This window comes from Bos mutus, chromosome 26 (genome assembly GCF_027580195.1).
Source record: "Bos mutus isolate GX-2022 chromosome 26, NWIPB_WYAK_1.1, whole genome shotgun sequence".
Taxonomy (NCBI): domain Eukaryota; kingdom Metazoa; phylum Chordata; class Mammalia; order Artiodactyla; family Bovidae; genus Bos; species Bos mutus.
The window spans coordinates 28,028,336-28,047,992 of record NC_091642.1 but is presented as its reverse complement, the minus strand read 5'-3'; the positions used below and the strand labels follow the sequence as shown (position 1 = coordinate 28,047,992).

Genomic DNA, 19,657 nt, shown 5'->3' with positions numbered 1-19,657 from the left:
CCTCTTGAACACCCCTCCCACCTTCCTTCCCACGCCTCTAGGTTGCTATGGATCCCCAGTTTGAGTTCCTTGAGTTGTGCAGCAAATTCCCACTGGCTATCTATTTTACACATGATAATGTAAATTTCCATGTTTGGAAAAACTAAAATTTAATTTTGGATTGCCAGATGGGTTGAGGATATGGAGGGGAGAGAAATAGGTAAGGGATATTAACAGGTACAAACTTTCAGTTGCAAAATAAATGAGTCACAGTCATGAAATGTATGATATGGGATATAATCAATAATTATGTAGTATCTTTGTATGGTGATAGGTCATAATGACTTATTGTAGTAATCCTTTTGAAATGTTTAGAATTATCAAATCACTGTTGTGTAATAGGAACTAACATTTAATAATAGGTTAACTATATTTCAAGAATAAACCACAGATCAAATTTGTGGTTACTGGAGGTGGAGGGGAGAAGGAAGAGGAATTGGATGAAGGCAATGAAAAAGTAGAAACTTCCAGTTATCAGAAAAAGAAGTCCTAAGGAACCTGATTAAACTTAAAAGCTTTTTGCACAGCAAAGGAAACTATAAGCAAGATGAAAAGACAACCCTCAGAATGGGAGGAAATAGCAAATGAGATAACTGACAAAGGATTAATTTCCAAAATATACAAGCAGCTCAGACAACTCAATACCAGAAAAACAAACAACTCAATCAAAAAGTGGGGAGAAGACCTAAAGAAGACATTTCTCCAAAAAAGGCATATAGATGGCTAACAAGCACATGAAAAGATGCTCAACATCACTCATTATTAGAGAAATGCAAATCAAAACTACAATGAGATACTACCTTACACCGGTCAGAATGGCCATCATCTAAAGGTATATAAACAATAAATGCTGGAGAGGGTGTGGAGAAAGGGGAATGCTTTTTCACTGTTGGTGGGAATGTAAATTGATACAGCTACTATGGAAGATGATATGGAGATTCCTTAAAAAAACGAGGAATAAAACTACCATATGACCCAGCAATCCCAGTGCTAGGCATATACCCTGAGAAAACCAAAATTGAAAGAGACACATGTATCCCATTGTTCATTGCAGGACTATTATTCATAATAGCTAGATACATGGGAAAGAGACATGTATCCCATTGTTCATTGCAGGACTATTATTTATAATAGCTAGAACATGGAAGCAACCTAGATGTCCATTGACAGATGAATGGATAAAGAAGTTGTGGTACATATTTCACAATGGAACAGTACTCAGCCATAAAAAGGAATGCCTTTAGTTCAGTTCTAATGAGGTGAATGAACCTAGAACCTATTAAACAGAGTGAAGTAAGTCAGAAAGAGAAAGATAAATACATATTCTAACGCATATGTACGGAATCTAGAAAAATGGTACTGAAGAATTTATTTACAGGGCAGCAGCAGTGGAGAAACAGACATAGAGAATGAACTTCTGGACGTGGAGAGAGGGGAGGAGAGGGTGAGATGTATGGAAAGAGTAACATGGAAACTTACATTACCATATGTAAACTAGATAGCCAATGGGAATTTGCTGTATGGCTCAGGAAACTCAAACAGTGGCTCCGTATCAACCTAGAAGGGTGGGATGGGGAGGGAGGTTCAAAAGGGAGGGGCCATATGTATACCTATGGCTGATTCATGTTGAAGTTTGACAGAAAACAGCAAAATTCTGTAAAGTAATTATCCTTCAATTAAAAAAAGTCCTAGGGATGTGACAGTTAATACTGTGTTACATATGAAAGTTGTTAGGATTTACTACCAAGAATTTTCATCATAAGGAAAAACTTTTTGTATCTATATGAGATGTATCTATATGGATGTTTACTAATTATAACAAGATTAGTAAACATTCATCATCTCATGGATATTTTGTGATGATCATTTCATGATGTCAAATTATAATACTATACATCTTAAACTTATGCACTGCTGATGTATGTCAAGTATATATCATAAAATTGGAAGAAAAGTATTTGTTACATATGAAAATTGCATATATGTGAGAGGGTCAGCGTCCCTATATATGTGAGCGGTTGAGAGACAGAAAGGTAAAATGAAGTACACATGCCATCCTGAACTAAGAAATGGGGTAAGGTGCTGGGCTGGGGCCTCAAAAATTGTGGTCCTAGGAAATTTGTCATTTTCAATGAGTGTGTTCTCTCTATTCTTCTCTCTCATGAAATCCTTTCTAGCTAAAATGAGATAGAGATAATTGGAGGAAATAAGACATTGATTAAAATGGATACTTTTATTAATTATTTTGGATTGCCTTCTTTTTAAATTGTGGTATATGATCTCAGGATTTGAACTGTGACGTCTGATTTTCTCCCATTATGGTGATCTCCCACTTTTCGTCATTGATTTGCTTAGCTCTTAGAATTTTGATTACTTTGCTTCTTAGTTTCCATCATATGTTAAAAAGCCATACTAACTTTAAAAATATTTGAGGGAGTAGAGGGAAGGCCAGTCTAAACTAACTAGCTTAAAATTATAAACACAGTATTTTTCTCTTTTTAACTGCTTTAAAATTTTTTACATATCCAGTATATTTTACTCTTTTAAGGTTCTCATTAATTATCTATTTTATAATAGTGTCAACAGTGTATATATGTCAATCTCAGTCTCCCAATTTGCCTCGCCCCACCCTCCCCTTACCCCTTGGTATCCATACGTTTGTTTTTTGTCTCTATCTCTATTTCTGCTTTGTAAATTGTCTATACATGTTTTCAGATTCCACATATATGCATGGGATAATATGTGATATTTGTTTTTCTCTTTCTGACTTCACTCTGTATTAGTCTCTCTTTTCAACTGTGTCTCTACAAATGACCCAGTTCCGTTCCTTTTTCTGACTAGTGTTCCACTGTGTTTATGGACCACATCTTCTTTATCCATTCCTCTGTTGATGGACATTTAGATTGTTTCCATGTCCTGGCTCTTGTAAATGGTGCGGCAGTGAATGTTGGAGTGCGTGTGTCTTTTTGAATTAGGCTTTTCTCTGGGAATATGCCCAGTAGTGGGATTGCTGGGTCGCATGGCAGTTCCATTTTTAGTTCTATAAGGAGCCTCCATAGTGTTCTGCATAGTGGATTTATCAGTTTATGTTCCCACTAGCAGTAGGAAGATTCCGTTTCCTCCACACCCTCTCCATCATTTACCGTGTGTGGACTTTGGGATGATGGCCATTCTGACCAGTGTGAGCTGATACTTCATTGTAGTTTTGATTTACATTTCTCTAATAATGAATGATGTTGAGTGTCTTTCCATGTGTTTGGCCATCTGTATGTCTTCTTTGGAGAAATGTCTGTTTAGGTCTTCCACCCATTTTTTGATTAGGCTGTTTTTTTGATATGGAGATGCATGAGCTGTTTGTTTATTTGGAGATTAATCCTTTGTCACTTGCTTTGCTAAACAGTATTTTTCAAGGAATGTATATTATCATTTGTGTGTATATGTGTATATCAGTTCAGTTGCTCAGTCGTGTCCGACTCTTTGTGACCCCATGGACTGTAGCACGCCAGGCTTTCCTGTCCATCACCAACTCCCGGAGCCTACTCAAACTCATATCCATTGCATTGGTGATGCTGTCCAACCAGCTTATCCTCTGTTGTCCCCTTCTCCCACCTTCAATCTTTCCCAGCATCAGGGTCTTTTCAAATGAGTCAGATCTTCGCATCAGGTGACCAAAGGATTGGAGTTTCAGCTTCAGCATGAGTCCTTCCAATGAATATGCAGGACCGATCTCCTTTAGGATGGACTGGTTGGATCTCCTTGCTGTCCAAGGGACTCTCAAGAGTCTTCTCCAACACCACAGTTCAAAAGCATCAATTTTTCGGTACTCAGCTTCCTTTATAGTCCAACTCTCAAATCCGTACATGACTACTGGAAAAACCATAACTTTGACTAGATGGACCTTTGTTGGTAAAGTAGTGTCTCTGCTTTTTAATATTCTGTCTAGGTTGGTCATAGCTTTTCCTCCAAGGAGTAAGCATCTTTTAATTTCATATAAATAATTATTTATATATGTATGTATAAAATGTAAACCACATGTTACCTTGCATGATCTTTAAGGAATTTTCAGTTACCTGAGTCTTAATTTTGCATGTATATAGATATGTTTAAGTGCTTGAGGCTACTTTGAAAGAGTTCTTAGTAGTTTAACCAGTAGTAACCCTTAAGGTCTTGGATGTGCTCTTAGTAAACTTTTTTTTTTTAATTCTCATAGCCAGGGTGAGAGTCCATTTAGCTCAGTTGTATGAGTGATTATATTATTAAGTAGAGTGGCACTACTAGGGCTTCAGGAGACTCTCTAGTGCTCTCCATATACATGTGCATTTGCATGACTATTACATCCACTACACACGCTGATGTATATGTGCACATGTATTACAGTCCCTGAGCACACCATGTATTGTGGGCAATTGGAGGACATGATCTTTGGGTATAAACTGAGGGCAGGAAGCATGGCCCTTGGCATTCTTCTTCTGTGTAAACGTATCTGCCAAAGACTTTGCTTGGTGCCCGTCTTAGTTGGGGGTAGCCTTTACGAGAAGCAGCTCCAGTCCTTTCTGCCTTCTGTCTGGGTGCTGATGAATGGGAGGGGAGGCTGTGCTGGGGGAAGGCTGGGAGGCTGAGCTGTGCAGAGTCGGCCTTCTTGTGAGTGGGGGTGTGACTCCTTGCCTGTTCCTGATTCTCTTGCTGCCACAGCATAAGCTCAGTATTTAAGAGCACAGGTTTTGGTGTCAGCCCTAGATTTGAACCTTGGCACTCTCATTTTCCAGCTGTGGGATCTGTCTTGAACAAATCTAGTTAATCTCTCCAAGCTTCATTTTCCTGATCTAGAAAACGGGAATCATAATTAAACCCTCACCAGTACATTTACTCAAGGATGGATTTTCAATAGTGGAAGATGGGGAATCTACGTGTCCCCCATCCTTGTATGCAGCCAACTGGTAGATACAAAGTGTTCAAACAATTTCTGGAAAGTTCTGAAAACCAAACCTTGAATTTGCTGTATATGCCAGCAACTATTTACATAGTATTTATATTGTATTTACATCTGTTTGCATAGCATTTACATGTTGTGTGTTTGTGTGAAAGTTGCTCAGTTGTGTCCAGCTCTTTGTGACCCCATGGACTGTAGCCTGTCAGGCTCCTCTGTCCATGGAATTCTCCAGGCAAGGATACTGGAGAAGGCTCTTCCCAATCCAGGGATTGAACTCAGGTCTCTGGTATTGCTGGCAGATTCTTTACCATCTGAGCCACCAATGTTATATAAGTAGTTGTAAATATAATGCAAATACTGTGTAAATAGTTGCCTATGAGGGAGATTGAAGTTTTGTTATTTTATTTTGCCATTTTTTCCCCTGAAATCTTTGATCCACAGTTAGTTTAATTCAGATGTGGAACCCACAGATGGAGAGGACTAGCTGTATTATATTGAGGAATTTTGAGTATATAGGTTTGTTAGGAAAGGATATTGGTCTATAGTTTTCCTTCAGTGTTTCTCTTTGGAATCGCATTAGTGCTGGTCTCATAGAATGGGAAGTGTGCCTTCCTCTTATATTTTCTGTAGTGAAAAGTGAAAGTGAAAGTTATTCAGTTGTGTCCAACTCTTTGTGACCCCATGGACTATACAGGAATTCTCCAGGCCAGAATGCTGGAGTGGGTAGCCTTTCCCTTCTCCAAAGGATCTTCCCAACCCAGGGATCGAATCCAGGTCTCCCACATTGCAGGGAGATTCTTTACCAGCTCAGCCACAAGGGAAGCCCATTTTCTGTAGAGACTATATATATTTAGCATTACTTCTTTTTTAGATGTTTGGTAGAAGGAAATGGCAACCCACTCCAGTATTCTTGCCTAGAGAATCCCATGGACAGAGGAGCCTGGCAGGCTACGTACAGTCCATGGGGTCGCAAGAGTCAGACACTTCACGACTTCACGACTAAAGAGGGAGAGAGAATTTACCAGTGAAATCATAGGGGCCTGGAGAATTTTTCCCCAGAAGATTTTTTTTTTTTAAACTGAAGTATAGTTGCTCTACAATATTTTATGAGTTACAGATGTATACCACAGTGATTCACAGTTTGTAAAGGTTATACTGCATTTATAGTTACTGTAAAATAGTGGCTCTAATCCCTGTGTTGTACAGTATATCCTTGTAACTCACCTAATAGTTCGTACTCTTAATTCCCTCCTCCGTTATTGGCCCTTCTCTCCTACCCTCTCCCACTGTTAACCACTCGTTTGTTCTCTGCATCTGTGAAATGATAGGCAAAAGGTTTTTGTCTATAGTTAAATTTTGTTAAATGTTTGAGTTCTCCCTTTCACCTTGGATAAGTCTTGATGGCTTGGAGTTTTTAAGGAATTGGCCCATTTACCTAAATTGTTGAATTTGTGTTGTAGCATTGTTTGCAGTCTTCTCTTCTTTTAATGCCTGTATTGAAATTCCCTCCTTTCATTCCTGACAAAAATTCGTGTTGTCTGTTTTTTTCTGTGTTATTCTTGCTAGAGATTTATCAATTTTGTAGACTTAAAAAACACACCAAAAAACAGAAGTTTGGTTTTACCTGTTTAAGTGGTTAGAACAGTAGTGCCTTTACCTTTTTTTCATCTTCCCTCTTATAATTCCAACTTGTGGTATCTTTTTACTTTTTGTTTTTAAAAGTAAAGGACTTCATCAAAGCTGGTGAGATTTTTATTCCATTCTGTAATGTAACTGCAATTTAGATGTCTTTGCTTTGTATATAGGTTGAATCTATAAATCACTTACATTATTATGAAAACATAAATACTGTTCACTTCTCATCCTAGCACTGTATCCTGATTACCTTTCCTTTCTTATGTGGTCTTTTTTCTAAAATGTCATTCTTTCTTGACATACTCTCTGATTATGATGGAACATATCCTTAAGAACCACCTTATTGAAAAATGTGAAGGAAGTACACTTTTTGAGTCCTTTTATTCCCTCTGTACATATAATGGCTGGTTGGGTTGGGTGTTTTCCCTGAGAATTCTGATGGATTGTTATACTATCTGTTAGCGTCCAGTCTCAGTGATGAGGAGGCCAGTCCAATCCCAATGCTTGTTCCTGTGTAGAGGTCTGATTTTATATGTGATCTTTGAGAGATTGCAATGATACATCTTGACATAAACCTTTTAAAATTTGTTGTATTGGCCATTGGTAGGCCATTTTAGTTTGAAGATGCATGTTCTTTGCAAATACTACTTGGCTAGTTTTTCTTGTTTTCTTGATTTTCTTTCTGAAATTCGTAACTGGAGACTTATTGATTGCCATGTAGCAAACTACCCCAAATGTTAGTGGTTTAACGTTTAAAAAGTCATTTTATCACACGCACAGATAGATTCTGTGGATCTCAGACAGGGCATAACAGGGATGGCTTGCTCTGTTCTCTGAAATCTAGGGTTTCAGCTAAGAAGCAGCAGCTGGCGGGCAGAATCAGCTGGAGACTTCTTCACTCCCATGTCTAGTGCTCACACTTGAAGATGCTGCTCAGCTGAAACTCCTGGCCAGAGCATTTCTGCATGGCTTTTCTATTGACTTGAATGTGTATGCATGATGGCTGTGTTCTGAGAGGAAGAGTTTGCCCAGGGAACTTTTTGGAGATGACCTGTCCAGAGATGAAATATCCCAATAGAACATGAGGACGCTACTGGGTTGCTTCTGACCTGGTTCCAGAAATTGCTTCACTTCTCATTTTTTGGTTTCCGATGAGTCAGAGCCAACCAGACCCAAGGGGAGGGGAATTAGACCCCATATTACTCCACTACAAAAGAGATAAATATGGTAAAGTGCTGGATTTCTAATCTAAATATATGGGAAAATAATGCCTTTGTCTGAATATTGAAACATTTAAATTTCGATAATACCTCCTGCTGAGTCCTTGTTCCTGAGGAGTATTTTCTAGTTGTAGAGCTCTCTCGTGAAAACAACAGTTAGTTAAGTATAAAGAAACAGAATGACCAAATGATCTATTTAGAATAAGTGTCAAAGTAAGGTAGTAGGAGACCTGGGTTTGATCTCTGGGTTGGGAAGATCCTGTGGAGAAGGAAAGGTTACCCACTCTGGTATTCTGGCCTGGAGAATTCCATGGGCTATATAGTCCATGGGGTGGCAAAGAGTCAGACACAACTGAATGACTTTCACTTCAAGGTAGTAGGAAGAAAGAGAAAGTAGAAGTAAAAATGAGGCTGAGCATTTGCTAAGGAATGCTGTAGGGGAAGTGATCTGGAGGGCTGCAGTAGCAGTAGGCGCGCAGATCAAAGGGAAGCAGGTTGTGCTCACAAACCCTGCTAGGAACCTGGAGAGCTGATGCTTCAGCTAAGGAACATTGTACCATATTCTCCCAGTAGCTTGTTATTACCAAGGCAAATCCAGGTTACTTCATGCCAGTGGAGGTCCAGGGGAAAGGAATGACTAGATCTCAGGTTACTTTGATATATGTTTGTTCATTTTAAAGCCAAATACTTGAGTAGCTCAAATGGTAAAGAATCTACTTGCAATGTGGGAGACCCAGGTTTGATCCCTGGGTTGGGAGGATCCCCTGGAGAAGGGCATGGCAGCTCACTCCAGTATTCTTGCGTGGAAAACCCACGGACAGAGGAGCCTGGCAGACTACAGTCCATGGTGTTGCAAAATGTCGGACATGCCTGAGCGACTAACGTAATATTGCTTAAAGAGAGAAGTCTTTGTCGCCCGCGTAAAAAAACCTCACTGAACAGTGGGAAATGTAGATGAAATAAATCCTTTTTTCAAAGTAAGGAGAATGAGTGTATTCATTATAGTAAATAGTTTATCTGATCATTTACAATTAATCCATTGATATTTTCTATATACCCAAGTAGAAGGTAAAGAGTTTTCTGTTTGAATTTGAAATACCATTGAAGAAATATGTACAGACACTCTGAAATACAGCAAGTGCATGACTTGAATGCCATGTGTGAACATTCCTATGCTGTGCTGATGGGCAGTCTTCAGTTTTGTTATTTTCTTGCCACATGGTCACAGTCACCAGAAGGGTTAAAGAAGAAAAGTTGCATTCCTAAAGTTTCAACTTCCTTTCCTTTTTCCTGTGAAGGAAATATTATTTCTGTCTTTTCTCTAATCAACTGCTATTGTATTTCTTTACTTCTTCTTTCTATGTTTTTCTTTCAATTGACATTATAGACTTTGAGGACCTTAAAGAATTAATTTAAATGACTGTGAAGGGGGACAAAAGTCACAGTATTTTTAAAAGACCTTGAAAAATGCCTTTGCTTAGTATTAAAAATAATGTTCTGTGTTATCACGGTTAGGTAACTAGAATATCATAGTTCAGTTCACTTCAGTCACTCAGTTGTGTCCAACTCTTTGTGACCCCATGGACCTCAGCATGCAGGCCTCCTTGTCCATCACCAATTCCCAGAGTTCACCCAAACTCATGTCCATTGAGTCGGTGATGCCATCCAACCATCTCATCCTCTGTCATCCCCTTCTGCCTGCCTGCCTGCAATCTTTCTCAGCATCAGGGTCTTTTCAGATGAGTCAGCTCTTCACACCAGGTGGCCAAAGTATTGGAGTTTCAGCATCAGTCCTTCCAATGAAAACTCAGGGCTGATCTCCTTTAGGATGGACTGGTTGGATCTCCTTGCAGTCCAAAGGACTCTCAAGAGTCTTCTCCAACACCACAGTTCAAAAGCATCAATTCTTCGGCGCTCAGCTTTCTTCACAGTCCAACTCTCACATCCATATGTGACTACTGGAAAAACCATAGCCTTGACTAGATGGACCTTTGTTGGCAAAGTAATGTCTCTGCTTTTTAATATGCTGTCTAGGTTGGTCATAACTTTCCTTCCAAGGAGTAAGCATCTTTTAATTTCATGGCTGCAGTCATCATCTGCAGTGATTTTGGAGCCCCCAAAAATAAAGTCAGCCACTGTTTCCACTATTTCCCCATCTATTTCCCATGAAGTGATGGGACTGGATGCCATGATCTTAGTTTTCTGAATGTTGAGCTGTAAGCCAACTTTTTCACTCTCCTCTTTCACTTTCATCAAGAGGCTCTTTAGTTCTTCTTTCCTTTCTGCCGTAAGTGTGGTATCATCTGCGTATCTGAGGTTATTGCTCTCTTTCCCAGCAATCTTGATTCCAGCTTGTGCTTCATCCAGGCCAGCGTTTCTCATGATGTATGCTGCATATATGTTAAGTAAGCAGGGTGACAGTTCCTGTTTGGAACCAGATTTTCCATGTCCAGTTCTAACTGTTGCTTCCTGGCCTGCATACAGATATCTCAAGAGGCAGGTCAGGTAGTCTGATATTCCCATCTCTTTAAGAATTTTCCACAGATTGTGGTGATCCACAGTCAAAAGCTTTGGCATAGTCAATAAAGCAGAAATAGGTGTTTTTCTGGAACTCTCTTGCTTTTTCAATGATCCAGCAGATGTTGGCAATTTGATCTCTGGTTCCTCTGCCTTTTCTAAAACCAGCTTGAACATCTGTAAGTTCATGGTTCATGTATTGCTGAAGCCTGGCTTGGAGAATTTTGAGCATCACTTTATTAGCGTGTGAGATGAGTGCAATTGTGCGGTAGTTTGAGCATTCTTTGGCATTGCCTTTCTTTGGGATTGGAATGAAAACTGACCTTTTCCAGTCCTGTGGCCACTGCTGAGTTTTCCAAATTTGCTGGCATATTGAGTGCAGCACTTTCACAGCATCATCTTTTAGGATTTGAAATAGCTCAGCTGGAATGCCATCACTTCCACTAGCTTTGTTTGTTGTGATGCTTCCTAAGGCCCACTTGACTTCACATTTCAGGATTTCTGGCCCTATCTGAGTGATCACACCATCATGGTTATCTGGGTCAGGAAGATCTTTTTTGTATAGTTCTTCTGTGTATTCTTGCCACCTCTTCTTAATATCTTCTGCTTCTGTTAGGTCCATACCAATTCTGTCCTTTATTGAGCCCATCATAGTTAGGTAGCTAGAATAGTCCACAAAAGTTTGTTGACTGTATTATTGCTGAGTCCAATACTGTATTTAAGTGGTAGATTTTAGCAACTCTTTAATTTTTAAATAGGTTTTTTTTTAAGTTTTTTTTTTTTTTTTTGCCACATGACATGTGGATCTTAGCTCCCTAAACAGGGATCTAACCTGTGTCCCCTATAGTGGGAGTACAGAGTTCTAACCACTGGACCACCAGGGAAGCCTCTCCCATAAACAGCTTTCTATGAAAAAAATCTTACAACAACTTACGACCTTATTTCTATGGGAGATTTTATTTCTGATTTAGAAACATAATACAACCTGCTATAATTTAGATATTGAGTGTATGTAAAAGTTTGTTTCAAATTCTGATGAATAAATATACTGGAAACACAGATGTAAAGTCTAGTGTTTTGGTTTTAATATTTATGTATACAGCAGCATTCTAAAGTGTTAAGTTCCACAGGCTATAGACCAGCTATATTTAAGTTGTCTGTTTAAATATTTATAAAGTGTAATTTCTATGGAAAAGCAGTTCAGGAAAAAGACCCATAGAGTATAGGTTAAAAGTACTGTTATGTGATAGAATATGAAGGTTCTAATCAATGTAATGTATTTTATTCAGAGATAAAACTGCAATGGATATATCTACTTCTATCTTCTTGGCAGTCCCATTAGATTTCTAACGTGATTTCATTTCCTCCCTCTTAATAAATGACCAAGTATGTAGTAATATATAGCAACTCAAGGAATGAAAACACTGAAAGGATAAAAGGATAAACTGATGTTACCTCTGGACTTATGAAGGTTTAGAACAGATATCTCCTTGAGCATAAAAAGTCATACATTTAGCATGACTTGCACTACACAGGACATATCCCATGTTGATAGCCTTATGTCAGCATTCACGTTTTATTTCTTCCCCCTGTTTCTGGATATCTTTAAGTTAGAGAGTTTGTAAAATCTATTTTGATGCTGCATAAAATGGTACCTACCTAGGTGGCTTTTATAGAAACATTTTCATGAGTAATTATCTCCTGCTTTGTAAAAGCGGGATGAGTTACTTATTTATACTGGCTTTCTTATTCACAGTGCAAATATGACTTCAGGTGGGGTGGGAACTCATGAGATGCATACTTCTTATATTTGCAGAGTAGATTTACCAGCCTCTAGAGGAAGGAAGTCCCTCAGGACTCTCTTTAGTGTAATAGCAAAGGAAATTAGAATGGCCTGGCTAACCACATCAATATGCATAATTGACAAGTTACTCAATACTCCTAAAGATAAGTACTTTCCACTCTTTTCTTTTCGCTATCAAATGTAACCGTATGTATTATTCCTAGGCTACTGTTTTGTTCTAGAAATTAACATGTATCCTTAATGTGTATATGCTAATTAAGAGTGGACAGCTTCATGGAACTTGAAAAAATACTGTGGTGCCTCTAGGCAGGATGGTCTTTAAAATATCAATGTGTTGGTGATAGGTGATATATATAATCTCCAGCCCCTACAAGGATAAGGTAGGTGCCCAGGTTGGAAAGGAAGAAGTAAAACTATGTTTGCAGATGACATGATCTTGTATATATTTATAGAAATTCCTAAGGTATCCAGTATAGAACTATAAGAATTAGTGAGTGAGTTCACCTGGATATCAGGGAGGGTAGCAATAGTATAGGAAAGTCATTTGTATTTTTATGCATTTACAATGAACAACAATGAGATTAAGACATTTCTATTTATAGTCAGAATACTTAGGAATCTATTTACAAAACAATTGCAAAACTTGTTCTGTGCAAACGACAAAAAGTTGTTGAATGTCCAGAATAGGAAAATCTGTAGAGACAGAAAGTGACTTAGTGCTTGCCTAATGGTGAGGGTACCGCAGATGGTGACTGCAGCCATGAAATTAAAAGATGCTTACTCCTTGGAAGGAAAGTTATGACCAACCTAGATTGCATATTCAAAAGCAGAGACATTACTTTGCCAACAAAGGTCTGTCTAGTCAAGGCTATGGTTTTTCCTGTGGTCATGTATGGATGTGAGAGTTGGACTGTGAAGAAAGCTGAGCGCCGAAGAATTGATGCTTTTGAACTGTGGTGTTGGAGAAGACTCATGAGAGTCCCTTGGACTACAAGGAGATCCAACCAGTCCATTCTAAAAGAGATCAGCCCTGGGTGTTCTTTGGAAGGAATGATGCTAAAGCTGAAACTCCAGTACTTTGGCCACCTCATGCAAAGAGTTGACTCATTGGAAAAGACTCTGATGCTGGGAGGGATTGGGGGCAGGAGAAGAAGGGGACGACAGAGGATGAGATGGCTGGATGGCATCACTGACTCGATGGACGTGAGTCTGAGTGAACTCCAGGAGTTGGTGATGGACAGGGAGGCCTGGTGTGCTGCGATTCATGGGGTCGCAAAGAGTCGGACACGACTGAGCGACTGAACTGAACTGAAGGGATTGGGAGACTTGAGAGTGACTGCTGGTTGGAATGGATTTCTTCTGGGAGTGATGAAAAGGTTCTGCCATTTTAGATATTGGTGCATGCATGCTGTTTCTTCAGCTGTGTCTGACTCTTTGTGATGCCATGCAATGCAGCTCCCCGGGCTCCTCTGTCCATGGGATTCTCCAGGCAGGAATACTGGAGTGGGTTGCCACACTCTCTTCCAGGGGATCTTCCCGAGCCAGGGATTGAACCTGTATCTCCTCTGTCTCCTGCATTGGCAGGCAGGTTCTTTACCTCTAGCACCACCTGAGATAGTGGTGATGGTCATACAACTCTCGAATATCCTGAAAACCATTGAATTGTATACTTTGGGTGAAAGATACGGCCCGTGAATTATATGTTATAGAAGTTTTTAAACAAAGGGGAGGGAGATAAAGTAAACTTTAAAATATTGACACGAAAAGGTATCTATAGCTTGACAATGTAAAAGTAATATATACTCCTAGTTAAAAAATTTTTCCAACACCACAGAGCTTAACTTGAGGCATTGAAATTTTGCCTGTATTTATCTTCTTTGCCTAAAGTAGCTGGATTCCTGTTTTCTTTAGAACTCTGATGCTGGGAGGGATTGGGGGCAGGAGGAGAAGGGGGTGACAGAGGATGAGACGGCTGGATGGCATCACCGACTCAATGGACGTGAGTCTGAGTGAACTCTGGGAGTTGGTGATGGACAGGGAGGCCTGGCGTGCTGCAATTCATGGGATTGTGAAGACTCAGACACGACTGAGTGCCTGAACTGAACTGAACTGAACTGTGTGTAAGCGCCATAAATTAGCTTTTAGAACTACAACATTTTTGTTCACTTATAGTAAGAATTATTTAATTTTTGAATGGTTTCTCAGAGTCACTGAAACCCTTGGGAAGTCATTGCTAGGAATAATCTCCCCATCTTCCTCCAAAAAATTTGTAAAATAATTTACTAAATTAGTGTCCTTAGTGGTAGAAAATAAGAAATAAGAAGCTCAGAAGAGTAAACAAAAGAATGCAACCATTGTAAGCCTCTCCCAGAGGAAAAAATTTTTTAAATTTTGGTGTCTGTCCTTTCAGAACTTAAAAAAACAAAAGGCAGACTTATTGAGAGAGAATTCATTTTCTATATAGGTGACCCATTTAATCTTCTGGCACTTTTTAAAGAACTTTTTAAAAAGTACAATATATATACAGAAAGTATACAAAATGCATGTATATATACAGTTTGATGGATTTTCCCATCCATGTAAAACTGCATCTCATGAAATAGTAACTAAGAGAGAGTAATGTTCCCGGGTCACCTAAAGGTAATAACTGCTGCCTTCAGAATGCATAGTTTTTCCTGTTTTTGTACATCATGTAAATTAAAACATACAGGATGTATTCTCTTGGTCTGCTTTGTTTATATAGCTATATATTTGTGAATTATAGTTAGAGTGTTTCTTCTCATTTTTTGGTGATTATCCCACAACTGATTCTTTCCATTGTCTGGCCTTGGGGTAATTTTTGGTTTTGGCTATTAATATTATTAATACTTTTTGTAATGTCTGTTGGTGGACATCTGTCTGCATTTCTGATCAGTTCAGTCACTCAGTCATGTCTAACTCTTTGCGACCTCATGGACTGCAGCACGCCAGGCTTCCCTGTCCTTCACCATCTCCAGCGCTTGCTCAGACTCATGTCTGAGTGATTGAACAGGTGATGCCATCCAACCATCTCATCCTCTGTTGTCCCCTTCTACTCTTGCCTTCAATCTTTCCCAGCATCAGTGTGTTTTCAGTGAGTCAGCTCTTCTCATTAGGTGGCCAAAGTATTGGAGTTTTCAGCTTCAGCATCAGTCCTTGCAATGAATATTCAGGGTTAATTTCCTTTAGGATTGACTGGTTTGATCTTGCAGTCCAAGGGACTCTCAAGAGTCTCCTCCAACACCACAGTTCAAAAGCATCAATTCTTTGGTGCTCAGCTTTCTTTGTGGTCCAACTCTCACATCCATACATGACTACTGGAAAAAACATAGCTTTGACTAGTCGGACCTTTGTTGGCAAAGTAATGTCTCTGCTTTTTAATGTTCTGTCTAGGTTGGTCATAGCTTTTCTTCCAACGAGCAAGCGTCTTTTAATTTCATGGCTGCAGTCACCATCTGCAGTGATTTTGGAGCCCAAAATAATAAAGTCTGTCACTGTTTCCATCATTTCCCCATCTATTTGCCATGAAGTGATGGGACTGGATGCCATGATCTTAGTTTTCTGAATGCTTAGTTTTAAGCCAACTTTTTCACTCTCCTCTTTCACTTTCATCAAGAGTTCCTTGATGAAAAGTGCTTTGCATTTTTCTTTTAAAAAGAGCTTTGTAGTTCCTCTTCACTTTCTGCCATAAGGGTGGTGTCATCTGCATATCTGAGGTTACTGATATTTCTCCTGGCAATCTTGATTCCAGCTTGTGTTTCTTCCAGCCCAGCATTTCTCATGATGTACTCTGCATATAAGTTAAATAAGCAGGATGACAATATACAGCCTTGACGTACTCCTTTTCCTCATTTGGAGGCAGTCTGTTGTTCCATGTCCAGTTGTAACTGTTGCTTCCTGACCTGCATACAGACTTCTCAGGAGGCATGTAAGGTGGTCTGGTATTCCCATCTCGTGAAGAGTTTTCCACAGTGTATTGTGATTCACACAGTCAAAGGCTTTGGCATAGTCAATAAAGCAGAAGTAGATGTTTTTCTGGAATTCTCTTGCTTTATAGATGATCCAACAAATGTTGGCAATTTGATCTCTGGTTCCTCTGCCTTTTCTAAATCCAGCTTGAACATCTGGAAGTTCATGGTTCATGTACTGTTGAAGCCTGGCTTGGAGAAGTTTGAGAATTATTTTGCTAGTGTGTGAGATGAGAGCACTTGTGCGGTAGTTTGATTATTCTTTGGCATTGCCTTTCTTTGGGATTGGAATGAAAACTGACCTTTTCCAGTCCTGTGGCCACTGCTGAGTTTTCCAAATTTGCTGGCATACTGAGTGCAGCACTTTCACAGCATCATCTTTTAGGATTTGAAATAGCTCAGCTGGAATTCCATCACCTCCACTAGCTTTGTTCGTAGTGATGCTTTCTAAGGCCCACTTGACTTCACATTCCAGGATGTCTGGCCCTAGCTGAGTGATCACACCATCATGGTTATCTGGGTCATGAAGATCTTCTTTGTACAGTTCTTCTGTGTATTCTTGCCACCTCTTCTTAATATCTTCTGCTTCTGTTAGGTCCATACCATTTCTGTCCTTTATTGAGCCCATCTTTGCATGAAATGTTCCCTTGGTATCTCTAATTTTCTTGAAGAGATCTCTAGTCTTTCCCATTCTGTTGTTTTCCTCTATTTCCTTGCATTGATCACTGAGGAAGGCTTTCTTATTTTTCCTTGCTGTTCTTTGGAACTCTGCATTCAAATGGGTATATCTTTCCTTTTCCCCTTTGCCTTTCAGTTGTCTTCTTTTCACAGCTATTTGCAAGGCCTCCTCAGACAACCATTTTGCCTTTTTGCATTTCTTTTTCTTGGGGATGGTCTTAATCCCTGTCTCCTGTACAATGTCATGAACCTCTGCCCATAGTTCTTCAGGCACTCTATCAGATCTAATTCCTTGAATCTATTTCTCACTTCCACTGTATAATGATAAGGGATTTGATTTAGGTCATACCTGAATGATCTAGTGGTTTTCCCTACTTTCTTCAATTTAAGTCTGAATTTGGCAATAAGGAGTTCATGATCTGAGCCACAGTCAGCTTCCGGTCTTGTTTTTGCTGACTGTATAGAGCTTCTCCATCTTTGGCTGCAGAGAATATAATCAGTCTGATGTTATCAGATGGTATCAACCATCTGGTGATGTCCATGTATAGAGTCTTCTCTTGTATTCTTCGTGGAGAGTTCTGACAAAATGTGGTCCACTGGAGAAGGGAATTGCAGACTACTTCAGTATTCTTGCCTTGAGAACCCCATGAACAGTATGAAAAGACAAAAAGATAGGATACTGAAAGAGGAACTCCACAGGTCAGTAGGTGCCCAATAATGCTAGTTACTGGAGAAGAGTGTAGAAATAACTCCAGAACGAATGAAGATACAGCCAAAGCAAAAACAACGCCCAGTTGTGGATGTGACTGGTAAAGGAAGTAAAGTCCGATTACGTAAAGAACAATATTGCATATGAACCTGGAATGTTAGGTCCATGAATCAAGGTAAATTGAAAGTGGTTAAACAGGAGATGGCAAGAGTGAACATCGACACTTTAGGAATCAGTGAATTAAAATGGACTGAAATGGGCGAATTTAACTCAGATGACCATTATATGTGCTACTGTGGGCAAGAATCCCTTAGAAGAAATGGAGTAGCCCTCATAGTCAACAAAGAGTCCTAATGCAGTTCTAGGGTGCATTCTCAAAAACAACAGAATCATCTCTTTTGGTTTCCAAGGCACACCATTCAGTGTCACAGTAATCCAAGTCTATGCCCCAACCAGCAATGCTGAAGAAGCTGAAGTTGAATGGTTCTGGGAAGACCTGTAGAAGACCTTCTAGAACTAACAGCCAACAAAGATGTCCTTTTCATTATAGGGGACTGGAATGTAAAAGTAGGAAGTCAAGATACACATTAAGTAACAGGCAGATTTGGCCTTGGAGTATAAAATGAAGCAGGGCAAAGGCTAACAAGGGTTTTGCCAAGAGACTGGACTTCTGATGGGCGTATGTGTACCGGGGAGTGAAATTGCTGGATCCTAGGGCATTGCTGCCTAAACTATCTTGTCCATATCAGTCACTGGGGGTCTTCTTAACATGCAGTCTACTTCAGCAGATCTGGGATAGGCCCTGAGAGTCTGTGTGTCTAACAAGCTTAAGGGAATTCCAGATGTACTGGTTCTGGACTACACTTTGAATTAGCAAGGTTATAGTATCCTGTGATACTTATATATCTACTCATAACTGATACACTTATATTCAGTTTTAGTAAATAACACCAAGTAGTTTTCAGAGTAGTTGAGTCAGTTTACATTCTTATTGGCATTTTATAAGATTCCTTTGTTTACATTTATTTGTTCTGTTGCATTGATTGGTTTTTCTATTTGTGCATGTACTACATTCCTGATTACTTCAGTTTTATGTGAGACTTGGTATCTGCTAATATAAGTCCTGTCCTTGAACTCTGCATTTCTTCAAGATTGTTTCAGCTTTTCTTGGACCTTTGTATTTTAATCTACATTTTATGATTAGGATCAGTTTCCATGTGCATAAACCTGCTGGAATTTTGATTGGGATTGTATTGATTCTAGAGATCAATTTGAGAAAGAATTGATGTCTTTCCAACATTCAGATCTCTGAATGTGGTATATCACCCTCCATTATTGACTTAGCCTTTTGTTTGTTTCAACAACACTTACAGCTTTCTGCGTCAAGGTTTTATTTTGTTAGTTTATTCTTAAGTATCTCATTTGTTAATGCTGTTGTAAATAGTTCTATTCTTAAATTATTTCTAAATGTCAAGCCTGATGCATAGAACAATTGACTTTCATCTGTTACTTTTAATCAAGTATATTGGTAAATTCTCTTGATTTTAAGTGTTTATATATAGATTCTTTTGGGGGTTTTTTTGTGTGTGAACTCAATCATGTCATGCAAATAACAAGTGATATTTCTTTCCTTTTCAAACTGTATACCATTGGTTTTTTTCACCTAAATGCTTCGCTTAGTATCTCCAATTTAGTGTTGAATACTAAAAGAAATAGTGGGTATTCTTGTATTTCCCATTTCAGGGGGAAAGCTTTCAGTACTTCACCATTAAGGATGATGTTTGCTTTAGATTTTGTGTAGATCAGATCAGTCGCTCAGTCGTGTCCGACTCTTTGAGACCCCATGAATCGCAGCACACCAGGCCTCTCTGTCTATCACCAACTCCCGGAGTTCTCCCAGACTCACGTCCATCGAGTCAGTGATGCCATCCAGCCATCTCATCCTCTGTCGTCCCCTTCTCCTCCTGCCCCCAATCCCTCCCAGCATCAGAGTCTTTTCCAATGAGTCAACTCTTCGCATGAGGTGGCCAAAGTACTGGGGTTTCAGCTTTAGCATCATTCCTTCCAAAGAAATCCCAGGGCTGATTTCCTTCAGAATGGACTGGTTGGACCTCCTTGGAGTCCAGGGGAGTCTCAAGA

The 19,657-nt window shown here is 39.3% G+C and overlaps 1 protein-coding gene across 3 annotated transcripts in view; it reads left to right on the top strand.

Moving 5' to 3' along the window:
- The window catches only part of CNNM2 (cyclin and CBS domain divalent metal cation transport mediator 2), a 182,296-nt gene that overhangs the window by 72,434 nt on the left and 90,205 nt on the right, over nt 1–19,657 (top strand). The window lies entirely within an intron of this gene.